This window comes from Pogona vitticeps, chromosome 1 (genome assembly GCF_051106095.1).
Source record: "Pogona vitticeps strain Pit_001003342236 chromosome 1, PviZW2.1, whole genome shotgun sequence".
Lineage (NCBI taxonomy): Eukaryota > Metazoa > Chordata > Lepidosauria > Squamata > Agamidae > Pogona > Pogona vitticeps.
The window spans coordinates 245828760-245842264 of NC_135783.1; the positions used below are offsets into that span (position 1 = coordinate 245828760).

At 45.2% G+C, this 13505-nt stretch overlaps 1 protein-coding gene and 2 long non-coding RNA genes across 4 annotated transcripts in view; 2 read left to right on the forward strand and 1 right to left on the reverse strand.

Moving 5' to 3' along the window:
• LOC140703057 (uncharacterized) overlaps positions 1–13505 on the reverse strand; it is a 63562-nt gene that overhangs the window by 42958 nt on the left and 7099 nt on the right. The window lies entirely within an intron of this gene.
• Positions 1–13505, forward strand: part of LOC144586013 (uncharacterized) — a 45072-nt gene that overhangs the window by 9801 nt on the left and 21766 nt on the right. The gene's annotated exons all lie outside the window — the stretch shown is intronic.
• Positions 11449–12508, forward strand: LOC144586014 (uncharacterized). Its single transcript, XR_013540692.1, has 2 exons — positions 11449–11629; positions 11767–12508. It is a non-coding gene; the product is annotated as an uncharacterized LOC144586014 (long non-coding RNA).

The window sequence follows — 13505 nt, forward strand, 5'->3', positions numbered from 1 at the left end:
AGGATGAGATGGTTGGACAGTGTCATCAAAGCTACCAACATGACTTTGACCCAACTCCAGGAGGCAGTGGAAGAAAGGAGGGCCTGGCCTGCTCTGGTCCATGGGGTCGCAAAGAGTCAGACACGACTTAATGACTACACAACATGATACCTAGTGGCTCGCTAGCATTTCAGGCAGGACTTTTTCCAGCCCCATTTGGAGATGCTTGGGATTGAATCTGGGACTCACAGTTGGCCAAGCACATGCTCCAACACTGGTATGCGGGGCCACCTTTCCCTTTTCCCTCCTTTCAAGCCAGCATGGAAGAGATGAGGCCCATTTGTTTCCACTTGATGACTGCACAGCATCCTTAGCATCTCATTTCAGTGCAGCAGTGGAAGTTATGAGTGTACAAATCAGGTCAGAGATGGAAAAAGCTACTTAACCTCTTAAATAACCCTGAGCCGGGGTGTCCTAGAAGTTGTATTAAAAAAACAAAACAAAACAAAACGCTTTTACTCTTTCTGGATCTTACTAATAAAACCATTCTTCCACATAGGCACAGCTGAGCAGAGTGCAAGCTTTTGCAAAACTTCCAAGTTTTTAAAGCCTTTTAATGAAACAAGGGGGGTGGAAAGGAGGCAGTGCAAGGAAAACTAGAGGTAGCAAAGACTGGAGGCACCTCTATGTGCAGATGCTACAGATGTGAAGCCGTTCGCTCTGCAATGTAAAGTGGCACATGAACATTATTTTCCTAGGAGGCTCAGTCCAGGGCTGGTCCTCCTGACCACCCACGTGATCTGAGAAAAAGGGGCACCTCAACCCACTCCCTGAAGCCAAGCAGCAAACCACACACACCTCTTTCAACTTGAAGGTGCTTAGTACCTAGACAGCCAAATTACTTTAGCACCAGAGGCAGAAAATACCACAGACACTTCTCTCCCTTCCAGGCACTCAAGATAAAATCACAACAAATTAATTAAATTACCTCAAAGCTTAGGATGCTGAGGGACTGTTGCCTGAGGCCACTGCCTCACTTTCCCAAATAGTAGGGACAGCCTCTGTTCTTCCTGCATCAGTAGATTTTTTTTCGTCCAAATGAGTTCGTAGATCTGCTTAGCCTGTCAGAAGTAATCCCAACTTATATGTACTTAGGGACTGGCTTCTGGGAAGTGAAGTTCTGTGGGTGGCTAAAAGGAAGAGTCCCAGTGTGGTGCAATAATGTATTGAGCTGGGACTTTAAAAACAAATCAGGATCGAGATCTCCCCACTGGCTGAAGAAAGACCAGTCACTCTCTTTCAACCAGACCTACCTCTCCGGGTTGTTGTGAGGGGGCGGAGGAGACCCATATGCGCGGCTCTGAGCTCATTGGAGGAAAGGCGGACTATAAATGTAACCAACAGACAGATAGGTAGGGTCAGGTCCCCACCCAGAAAGTCTAGTGGGAGTTTCAGCAAAGGGACGCAGCACCGTGATCAGCTGGGGGCAGCCACCGTGGTACAGATGGCGCGGGCGCCTTTGCATCAACCCCGCGGCTCCCTTTCCGCTCCCTGCTCGTGGAAGGAAGGAGACCGACCTCGGCGAGGCCGGTTCTCTGAACTGCTCCGCGAAGCAGACGATCTCCTCCGTCCTGGGCACCCCGAACGGGCCCGATCCTGGCGTGGGCACGACAGAGAGCCTTCGCGTATGAGATGGAAAGAGGCAAGAGAGGCAAGAGGGGGAAGGAAAGGGTCCATCCGGCCGCCAAGAGGCTAGTCCTTGGCGTCTTTCGGACAGTTCCCGTTGTTTCCCACGGTCGCCCCGGTCCTTGGCGTTCACGTCCTCGCCCAGAGACCCTCCCAAGCGGCGGAGGGCAGGAGGCAGACCGCAGGGGCCAGCCTTCGGAGCGCGGTTAGTCGACGGCGAGGAGAGGTGGGGGAGAGTATTTGTCTTGCCTGTTCTGGCTGTGTCAGTGGGACCACGATGATACAAAGCATAACTAATACTCCGGGGCGAGGAAAGGGGGGGGAGGAGGCTTTTGGTTAGAGAGACTCCTGTGGGGTCTCGGCCGGGGAAGGAGGGCTTTCCGGCAGTGCTCCCTGCCTGCCTGCCTGCCCAGCGAAGGACTCTTTTCTCCTCCGCAGCGCCCGGTTGGAAAGTTCTGGCGGCTCCTGACTGACCGGCTCGGCTGCGGAAGGCCAGCTGGGCACCGATCCCGGCGGCGCTGGAGGAAGGGGCCGGGGTGGGTGGGAAGGGGGCTGTGATCCCCGGGGTCAACCCGAAAGATCAGGCTCACCGTGCGGGTTCAGCGCCCGCAAGAGGACCCCCGGCCTGATGATGCCAAACCCCCTTCCCACGGGGGTCAACAGTGCCCCTCCCGGAGGGAAGCTCTCTCTTCCCTGCCTCCTTCTCTCCTCCTGACCAGATCCCGCTTGACGACCGTCGGTTCAGTCCCGTTACATGTGAAGTAAAACGGCGAGGGGGTGAGAAAGCGAAGGCACGCTTTGTTTGCTGACCCGCGCCCGCTTTTGGCGTCCCATTCTTAAGGATTTCTTCATTTTTAAAAATTATCCGTCCCTGCAGGGTTGTCAGCGGCAAGGGTTGAGGGGCCCCCTGTTGGCATCGACTGCAGCAGAGCTGCCGGAACCGGGGGAAAGCAGGGCGCGTTTATTGCAGAAAAAGAGAAAAACAGGTGGAGCAAACCCTGAGGATGGGGTACAGATGGCGCACCAGATGTCCTTGGATTCCAGTTCCCATCATTCCTCACCATTATCTGTGCTGGCCAGGTTTGAGAGATGTCGGGAGTGGCCCAACACATTTTGCTGCCTGAGACAGAGTGGCAAAGAGGCACAGTGCCATCTGTAGTTCCCACAAACAGCCATTGTTTTGGCAACTGAGACAGAAAATCACACAAATCACACTGTCCATCTCCCTGGCACAAAAGATACATCAATAATGAGTCTATAACTCATTGTCAAATATATTTGCCTAATGGTAGGGCCAGGCCAGTACAGTACTTGCTCAGAGTTATACACTATATTCTGTCCTGAAGTATCCATACAATCTGTCTCAGCCACATCTTCAAATCAAAGGTAATTTTCTCTAGTAAGAAACCTTTCCTTTGAGGCAACATTTGAAACTGTTATTGGCTACCTAATTTTTGACTGTGCAACCAATGTCAACATGCATACAGGCATGTATTGCAATGTTCACAATTATTGGTAGGTCCAAAATTATAAAGAAAATTATTCAACGAAGCCTACCACACAACAACAGAAAGAAAGAGTTTTGAAAGTTATTTTCTCCCTCAAGGTAGGGGAAGCAGATTATTGCTATTACAGTAACAAAATGTCAAAATGTTCAAATATGAACACATTTAATTTCCATATTAAGGAATGATGTGGTTAAAAATACACGTTGCCATTTTTCAACCTGGCACTTAGACTCCAGCATTGTCAGTTTCAGTTGCCCAAGGTCCTTTTTAACATCATTAAAAGGTTAATGGCAATGGCAACGATGCTAATTATATCCTTTCAAGATACAAAATATCTGCTACAAACACCTAGGAAGGTCCTTTTTTATATTTCATCTTTGCAACTTGTGATCTGGTGCAAAGTGAAGCAGTGGCATCTCTCTCAGGAATCTTTCTGGATGTAATTGGAGAGAATTTTAATCACTGGTTAAGTCTTTGATAGATTAATCACATTAGCTTAACTGAAGTTAGTCGTAGATCATTAATTGCATGGATGTTGATGGAGCGTGCCTCTCAGTCCTAACATAATGTCCTCAAAGTAGGGTTTTAGGACATTGTGGGGCTCCCAAATGTGGCAGGTCTGGCTTATCCCATTTTGAACTAAATGAGCTCCAATCTCCCATAAAACCATTAAATCCAGAGCCTGAAATTTCTAATCATGCCCCTGCCTGCCAGTGAGTGCCAGTCATTTCGAGGTGAGAAGGCTGGGGCTCATGTCCACATAATGTTCAAAACATAAAAAGAAGCTCATTGTGTTACTCGTGATATCTAGGCAGCCAGGTTATCCTTACTGAATGTACAAACAGTCCAGATTCACAGTATTGATAGGTTGCAGTATCCTCTTACAAGCCAGAACAATACAGAGAAATGTTCTCCAGTGCTCTCTGATGACTAGTTCTGATATTGCACTTTGGAAATGTAAAAAGAATACAGTATTTCCTTCACCACTGAGGATTGGCTAGAACATAAAACCTGAAAAATTCCTGTCAAAAGGTGTAAGTGCCTTAAAATAATCTTAAAAACTAACTCTTGAAAGTTAGGAGGTGCATGCTTCATTTAAGTAACTTAAGTGTTACTAGTTAGTTTTGCGCTGTCAAGTAGAAACCGATGTATAGAAACCCTAACAGGGCCTTCAAGGTGAGAAATTTAAGGAGTGTTTTTACCAGTTCTTCTCCCCGGTGAATTTCCATGGCCACGTGGGGATGTGAACCCAGGCCATTGAATCCTAGTCTATTACTCTGAGCACTACACTACACTACACTGGCTCTTATTAGTTACCCAAAATTTAACTAGTTACAAGTAATGTGGCTTCCACTCTATAGAAAGCCCCATCAAGTTTATGAAGATTACTTTGAATAAACATGTTTTTTACATTTATATCCCTCCTTCCCTTCAATGAACACAAGATGGTCTACAAGACTCTTCTTTTCCCCACTTTATAATAAAAACAATCGTGTTGGGCAAGTTATGTTGAGAGAGCTTATGGTAGTCCAAGGTCTCCCCATGAGTTTCATGATCAATTGGGGAGAGCTAAACTGCAGTGGCGGAGTCCAATCCAAAATCCGATCCAATGCATTGGTCCTCCTGGTCTGAAGAAGGTGACTTCATCTTTTGCTGTTGTTTAGTCATTAAGTCGTGTCTGACTCTTCATGACCCCATGGACCAGAACAGGACAGGCCCTCCTGTCTTCCACTGCCTCCCAGAGTTGGGTCAAATTCATGTTGGTAGCTTTATTTACACTGTCCAACCATCTCGTCCTCTGATGTCCCCTTCCCCTCTTGCCTTCACATTTTCCCACACTTTCATCTACACATGTTGAAATGTATGCATCTAAAGCAGTGGTGTCCAACCTTGGCCCTCCAGATGTTCTTGGACTTCAACTCCCAGAAATCCTGGCCAGCAGAGGTGGTGGTGAAGGCTTCTGGGAGCTGTAGTCTAAGAACATCTGGAGGGCCAAGGTTGGACACCACTGATCTAAAGGGTTGTCAGTGAGATCTTCATGCTAAACAGACCAATCTCATCCCAGAGACACATGGGGCTGAATTTAGAAGATCTGCATTGTCTACATTAGGATCAACTCATCAACTCAGTAGTATAAGGTAGCAACAACAATCTGGAGTCATCACATGCACACCAGACATAGAAACACACAAACACGCACACACAGAGAGAGAGTGTGTGTCTTGGGTATAGCTACAACCTTTTCCTTCATATTACACTAACTGTAGCACAGCTCCTCATAATCATCTGACTGCTGATAAGCAAGATCTCTATGTAGTCAGCAAGTATGCAATTGCCAAATGTAAATGTAAAAAGTCAATGTAATTGCCACCCACCTTTCTCACTTGATCTTCCTCTCGCCACTATACACTCTGTGTATCTAAACCTGTGGCCCAGCTATCAAATTCCATGTATCTGAGGATCGTCACCCACAAAAGCTCATGCTGAAATAATTCATGACACTCTGGAAGGTGCCACATTTGTTTTTGTTTACATTTTGCACACAGAAATACACTAGCACAACTTCCTCCCTGAAATTTTCTTTCCTCCAAGAAACCCAATGGTAGACTACCTTGTCTGTGCCTTCCCATTTTTATGCTTACAATCCCATGAAATAACTTAGGCTGAGAAACAACCATTGGCCTCATAACACCCAGGAAACTTCTTGGCCAAATAGGGATTTGAAGCCAGGTATCCCCGGTTTTAACCTAATGAATCACACTATTATCAAACCCTGCTTGCCCATTGGAGGAAACCCATCTCCATCTTTTGCTCTCACTGTGGAAACGTGTGAAACCACAAGGCACAGGATGTGTGAGCTAGAACATTGGAACAAAATAAATAAGAAACATGCACTGCATGTTTCCAACCACAAAGAACATTTTGGAAAGATCAGAGATCCAGTTTCTGTCAACAGAAGGAAGGTTGGGGCTAAGCTTTGCAGGAGAAAATTATCTGACTGAAAGGGACCACATGGGCTCACTGACTTAAGATCTGGTTCCCACTCGCAAACAAGGTAAGAGTGGCCAAATATAACCAGGATTAGTTCTTAATAGTTCTTATGCAAACTGCACCTGCTGAAATCCCCTCTTTTGAACAGCTATTTTAAAGTTTCGGGAACTCTGCCCTTTCCTATGTGGCCACCAAAGTGGGTGGGGGTGAGATGCCCTTCCTTTTAAAGCTGACATTGTCCTTTCTCTTCTTTTGTATTTCCCAGTGCTTGTCAGAATCTGAGATAGAAAAAAGATGCCCAGGTGATCCCTTAGGACCGCCCATGTGGCTATAGGAAGAATAGCAATAGAATAGCAAGGAAAGATCCTGAATTCTCATCCCTGGCTTTAGCTAAGCAATGAGGCCCAAGATCACATCCTTCTCAGTTTTTAAACTGGCTCATTATTTATCCTTATAGTTTCAAAAGGGACTGTTTCCATATGTTGTGACCTAATAACCATGGATTAAAACAACCTGATCTTTGAATTAGGCAAGTCTGCTTTTAGTGGCTGAAGATTTCAGGTACTAAAAGCAGGCTTGCTGAATGTAGAGGATGATGGTAGGTATGGGGTAATTTCTCCCATCTGTGGTCTGGGACATATGCGGAGGGGAAGTTCAGAATGTAAAGATTTGCTGAACACTACATTCCCCCTTCCCCAAAATTTAAAGTCACAGTGGTAAGTTGGTATATTATGGAGTGGGTTAGTAAATCTCCTGATGTATTTTGGTAGATTAAGTCATCACTGTATGTGGTGTTGACATGATTCAGTAATTGACAGTAGGGAATGTTACCTCTCCAAGCACACCAAGCACAGGATTTAGTGCTGTTCCACCACTGGAGATACAAAAACAAGATCCCACTGAAAGGAAGACGTCACTCCCCTATCATCCACACACAATAGCAATCTTCTGTTTTGCCTGCAATGCTGTGTAGCTCCCTTGGTCCTCAGCATGCCCATCGGTTTCTTCACATCAGTTGGAGTTCCCCAGCCGTCCACGACAGATGCTCCTCTGTCTTTTAGTAAAAAGATCGGGCGAGGGTCTTGGGATACATCAGGGAAAGCTGATTCAAGGAAGGCTTTGTGACCTAGCCAGAGTTGTCACGGGAGGCCTCCTTATAAATGTCTCTGCTGACCAAAGCACAGCCGGAGGCTGGGGGCAGGGGTGGAAGAAATTGGCATTTTCTCCTCATCTTTTGAAAAACCTCATGCAGTGGCAGCTTGTGAATTTGGCTTCAGGAGGCCCAGGCAGTGAATCCCTTCCAGATTTCAGTTTGCACTTTGGGTTTGCAGAGTTATCTAATATGCCAAACCTAATTTTGGAACAGAGTTCAGGACCTTGGATAACTCTTGTAATGTGCAGACTAAAACCTGGAACGGACTCCCAGGCCACAACAGCACTGCAGTCACCCTCTGCCCCGGGTGTTATGAGAGAGATTCATCTGGATAACACTCCTGATCATTATCCAGATGCCAAAAAAAAAGAGAGAATGTGTCCTCAGATTTTTCTGAACTGCTGTCAACATTTTCCACAAAAGCATATTACATTCCTCCTCATTTTTGTGCTTTAAATCAAATAGAAGGGGTCTGTGTACCTTCCCAGAGCAATGGATGGATCCATGGGGGTGGGGTGGGAGGGGTGGGCAGGCTAGACTTTTGTCTACAAAAAAACCCCTCAAAATAGACACCTTGATAACTTTGTTTTTCATTTAAACCTCTGTCTCTATTTTGCAAGTCAGTCTATCCATACAAACAACAGTCATAACTACACCTGGAATTGTTTGCTTCTTTCTATTCCGACAAACTTTATAATACTTGTTTCTGAAGAAGCATTTTGGAGTAGTTAAACACTCACTTTGTTTGTAATTTTTAGCAATCCAGTTAAAGGATTTCTCAACCCAGAATTCTGGTTCCACTTACAGATCATAGGGCTATACGTGGTGGTAGTGTTGACAATATTGACAAGGTTCATTTTGATTTTTGAGAGCCACTGGATCAATCTAGTTGGGGCAAAAAAACAAAAGGAACTTGATAGTTGGAGTCTACTACCAACCACCCAATCAAAGAAAGGAAGTGGACAAAACTTTTGAAAATCAAATTGCAGGGTTTTCAAAGAGACACGACGTAGTAGTGATGGGAGATTTTAATTATCCAGATATATGCTGGGAGGCAAATTCTGCCAAATATGGCCCTTCCAAGAAATTCCTGACTTGTGTTGCTGATAAATTTCTCCTACAAAAAGAGGAGAAAGAAACTAGAGGATTTGCTATCCTTGACTTGATTATGACCAACAGAGATGACTTAGTGGGGGAAGTGGCAGTAAGCGGAATTTTAGGCGAAAGCGACCATGGCCTTCTAGAATTCTTGATTTCAATGGAAATGAAAGCAGAGTGTAGCCACACACTTCTGCTGGATCTTTAAAAAGCCCATTTTAATAATCTCAGAACAAGGATAAGACCCGTGGGAGGCAATCCTAAAAAGAAAAGGAGTCCAAGAAGGGTGGGAGCTTCTAAAAACAGAAATTCTACTACTGTACAAACAATTCCAACAAGAAAAAGGTTGGGAGGCGGCAAGAAAGGCCAGGCTTCACAAAAAGCTCAGGGTGAACCTAAAAAACCAAAAGACATGTACAAGAAAAAGCCTGTATGGGAAGTAGAAAGAAGGCCAGGCCACCAAGGAAGAGGACAGACAAGTAGCAAGGAAATACAGGGATGGCATTAGGAGGTCAAAAGCTGAGAATGAGCTGAGATTAGCTAGAGAATTAAAAGCAATAAAAAAGCATTATTTGGGTATGTGAGTAGCAAAAGACAAACAAAAGACACAGTGGCACAGCTCCACAATAGAGATGGAAAAATGATAACAGATGACAAAGAAAAGGTAGAGGTACTCAATTCCTATTTTAGTTCAGGCTTGTCCCATAAGACAGACTATGAACAAACTGGAAGTGCACTGGGGGGAGGGGACAGGTTTGCAGCTGGAGATAGATAAACAAATACTCAAGGAATACCTTACCACCTTGAACAAGTTCAGATCTCCTGGGCCAGATGAACTGCATCCGAGAGTACTGAAGGAACTGGCTGAAGAACTCTCAGAACCGCTATCCATTATTTTCTTGAAATCATGGGAAACGGGTGAGGTGCCAGAGGATTGGAAGAGGGTCGATGTCCCTATCTTCAAAAAGGGCAAAAAAGAGGAACCTGGGAACTACAGGCCAGTCAGCCTGACATCAATCCTAGGCAAAATTCTGGAACAGATCTAAAGCAGTCATTGTGCAAGCACCTAGGAAACAATGCAATAATAACTAGAAGTCAGCACGGGTTTGTCAATAACAAATCCTGCCAAACTAATTTGACCTCGTTTTTTGATCAGGTAACCTCCCTGATAGAGAGAGGGAATGCTGTGCATGTAGTATATCTTGACTTCAGCAAAACTTTTGACAAAGTGCCCCACGATATCCTGATTAGCAAGCTAACTAGGTATGGGCTGGATAGCTCAAGTGTCAGGTGGATACACAATTGGCTACAGAACTATACTCAGACAGTGATGATTAAAGGGTCCTTCTCTAACTGGGAGAAAGTGACAAGTGAGGTACCCCAAGGCTCAGATCTGAGCCCAGTGCTCTTCAATACTGTATTTTTATTAATGACTTAAAGGAGGGAGTGCTGGGAATGCTTGTTAATCCCTGCACTGATACAAAATTGGTGGAATAGCCAATACTAGAAGACAGAAACAAAATTCAAAATGACCTTGATAGGATGGAGCACTAGGCTAAAAACAACATAATGAAATTCAACAGGGATAAGTGCAAAGTACTGCACCTCGGAAAAAGAAACCAATTGCACAGTTACAAGATGGGGGATATGTGGCTCAGCAAAACTACGAGCAAGAAGGATCTTGGAATTGTCGTAGATCACAAGCTAAATATGAGTCAACAGTGTGATGTGGCTACAAAAAGACTAATGTTATTTTAGACTGCATTAATAGAAGTATAGTTTCTAAATCCCACGAGGTGCTAGTCCCCCTCTATTCAGCACTGCTTAGGCCTCACCTTGAGTATTGTACCGAGTTCTGGACAGCACACTTCAAGAAGGATGCTAACAAATTGGAACAAGTTCAGAGGAGGGCGACAAGGATGATCAGGGGGCTGGAAACTAAACCTTATGAGGAAAGACTGAAAGAACTGGGCATGTTTAGCCTTGAGAAAAGAAGACTGAGGGGTGATATGATAACACTTTTCAAATATTTGAAAGGCTGACATACAGAGGAGGGGCAGGATCTGTTCTCGATCATCCCAGAGTGCAGGACACACAACAATGGGCTTAAGTTAAAGGAAGCCAGATTTCGGTTGAATATCAGGAAAAACTTCCTAACTGTTAGAGCAGTACGACAGTGGAACCAGTTACCTCGAGAGGTGGTAAGTGCTCCAACACTGGAGGCATTCAAGAAAAACTTAGCTAATCACCTGGCACATATGCTTTGATTTGTATTCCTACACTGAGCAGGGGGTTGGACTTGATGGCCTTGTAGGCCCCTTCCAGCTTCACTTTTCTATGATTGCATGACTATGATTTTAACATCTCTTTCAGTGCAGTACTGCTATTTCCGTTTGTGTGCTTTGTAGTGCCTACGCCCTTCCCGAACTGTTGCTATACTATCTTCAATTGTACTTTTCCTTCAGTGAACAGACATGGAAGATATGTCAGGCTTCCCTCCCTCCCCCTTGAACTACTACCCTCCAGCCCTATATGCACCCACCCGTAAGTGGTGGTGGAGGTGGAATTATCCAGAAAAGACTGTAGGAAGGTTGCAAAGGAGAAGGTAGAAACCTATCCTGCAAAGAGTGGAGGTCCATTCAAATGAGTTTAGAATTGAGTGCTTCTCAGCCTTGGGTCCTCAGATGTTATTGAGCTATACAACTCCCAGAAATCCTGGCCAGCACAGCTAACGATTAACACTTCTAGCAGTTTTAGTCCAAGAACATCTGGAGAACCAAAGCTGGGGACCATTAGATTAGATTTAATCCATTGTTCCTCAATTTTTTTTCCTTTATTTTGGGAATGTAAATATATATTGAAAATGTGGGATAAATGTAATGTATTCAAATGCATAACTTTGCCATACATACCAAACATATCAGTTTAGAAAAATAGTAAGTGCTGTCATTCCTTATCTGCCTCACACTTCATCAGGACCCCCCAAAAAATGAAAATTTAAATTTAAAAAACCTCCACTGAAAATGCATGCAAACCAGCTTGGCCTAGTCTGCTCAGCACATACCAGGGAGAAAAGCACAGACGGAAACAAGTAGCATCCGTTCCCCTCCCACTCGCAGCTGGTTGAAAGCCAAGATGGCTGCAGCACTGGCTCAGCTCCCCTGTGGCTTCTTTCCACACCAGTTCTTCTTCTCCCTCTTGGTCCTGCAGTATGGTGAGTAAGTGTGGCAGTGCCCTCCCTAGCACAGGGCCAACCAGTTACCCTCCCCTTGAGTTCAGCTTGCCTTCAGTCACTGGAGACCAGTTGACATAGTACTGTTCCTTCCCCTCCCCCACCCCCACCCCCCTCAGGTCCAGCTGACGGTCAATCTAACGTGAAAGTGATTCAACAACCTCCATCTGACAACCTGCTGCAAGGGAAGGCCCTGGAACTGAAATGTTCTGTGAACCAAGAGAACTATTATTTCTATTGGTACCGGCAAGTCCCGGGAGAGACCAAGCTACAATCCCTTGGGACTTTCCGCACCTTTGAAAGCACATTGCAGGAGCCAGCGGATGAGCTCAAGGAGCGGCTGAGCGGGGAAAGGAAAAACAACGAGTGCAGTTTGAATCTGGCAAGCGTGCAGTCGAGTGACAGCGGGCTGTATCTGTGTGCTGCAAAGGACACAGTGATTCTAGTAGGAGCAGCCACTGGCAGGAAACAGGGGACCAGGCAATCGTATGCATCCGCATGTATACAGATGTGCTGAGCAACAAGTGGCAGCAACACCCTACCTCTGTGGCCTCCACATCTGGCTCCTTTTGGAGTTTTTTATTTTTACTTCCCTGCTCCTAAAAGATTTCAGTTTGTTGTTCAACTGAGTTGTACAGTTCATAGGTCTCATCAAAGGTGGAAAAAGTTCTGAAATGATTTATCTTTGTCTCATTTTTTACATCACAGACACTTGACACTTTAACAGGGGTGTGTAAACTTTTTATATCCACTGTGTATATATATTTCTAACTGTAGAAGAATGTGCCCATGTTACAAATGCTTGATTCTTGAGAATATGTGTAGGTTGTGTAGCATTGGCATAAAAATCAATGGCTTGGTTATTGGCCCTGAATGTATTTATAATTTTCATCATGTGCCTATGGGACATTGTATTGTCTGGATCCTTATAATGGATTGATAATGCTAGCCTCATATCACCTGTGGGGGGGAGGGCTACCTACTCATTGAGCAGAACTTTAAAAAGTTGCCTTTTGCATGACATCCCCTGGAATTTCCCAACCAGTATGGCAGGATTGTGGAAACTGTAACTCCACAATGTAGATTTGCCAGGCTCTGTTCTGGAGACACCCGTATTTCTAGATCCTGGCAACAAATTAGAGAGGAAGGTTGTGGTCTTCCATTCTGTCCTGTTTATGAGTGTTCCATGTGACTCTCAAGAAGGGCTCAAAGGCATCTGGATGGCCATTGTGAAAAGCAGAATGCAGTGAAGATGGACCTTGGTGATGGCTACAAGAGAATTGCTACCCCCATAGAAGACAGTGGCTGAGAGAAACAGGATGCGGACATGGGAAGCGGTGAGATTTGAAGGGGTAAGTTATCCACCCTCTGACATCACCCATCCCATGACCCTAGTCCCAGGGAACAATCCATCTCCAAGATGCCAACAGTTCCCTGTTTCCGCCCTAAACTAATTTGCTGCCCACAGATGTAACGACCATCGACCACCAGGGCTGAATTAAGTTTCAGCTCTCAGTCCCTTCACATTCTATACATGGAATGGAAAGGAGGCCATTTGGCTTTTCACTCCAGGCAGCACCAGCGGAATGACTTCTGCTTGTCCACCTCGCCTTACACAAAAAATAGGCAGTAGAGCAAATTTGTCACCAGAAGACAGAGTACCTTATTTGCTAAGTGCACAGCAGAAGCACTTCTCACTTGCTTTGTGCTGTGATTTGTCTTCAAAAACGTAAGGATGCGATTCCTTTGAAGTCTGATTTCTCATACCCCAAAGACTTCCCAAATGACATCTCTCCAACACTAACATGCTTTCAGCTCTCATCATGGTCTCTTTCCGCACTTGGTATCTATGGCGCCT